The sequence below is a fragment of the Penaeus monodon genome, chromosome 31 (assembly GCF_015228065.2).
Source record: "Penaeus monodon isolate SGIC_2016 chromosome 31, NSTDA_Pmon_1, whole genome shotgun sequence".
In the NCBI taxonomy this organism is placed as follows: Eukaryota; Metazoa; Arthropoda; class Malacostraca; order Decapoda; family Penaeidae; genus Penaeus; species Penaeus monodon.
In genome coordinates this window covers 10846144-10846364 of record NC_051416.1, presented here as the reverse complement: position 1 = coordinate 10846364, position 221 = coordinate 10846144, and positions in this window count along the sequence as shown.

Sequence of the window (221 nt, the reverse complement as noted above, 5' to 3'; positions counted from 1 at the left end):
TTTTTATATGGTGTGTTCTTGAGGTCTCCCATTCCCTCCTTTTATTTCCCTGAGGCCCTAACTCCATCTCTCTTCCTCTTCTCATTTATCAGTCTCCCTTCCCGTTCTGGCATTATCACCTTTTGCCCCCTATCTATCGATGTCTTTCTGTCGTGTGTTGTCTTCCATACTCGGGTGAAGAAGTTTTGCATGACATCAACACTCATGTTTGCATGAGAAGG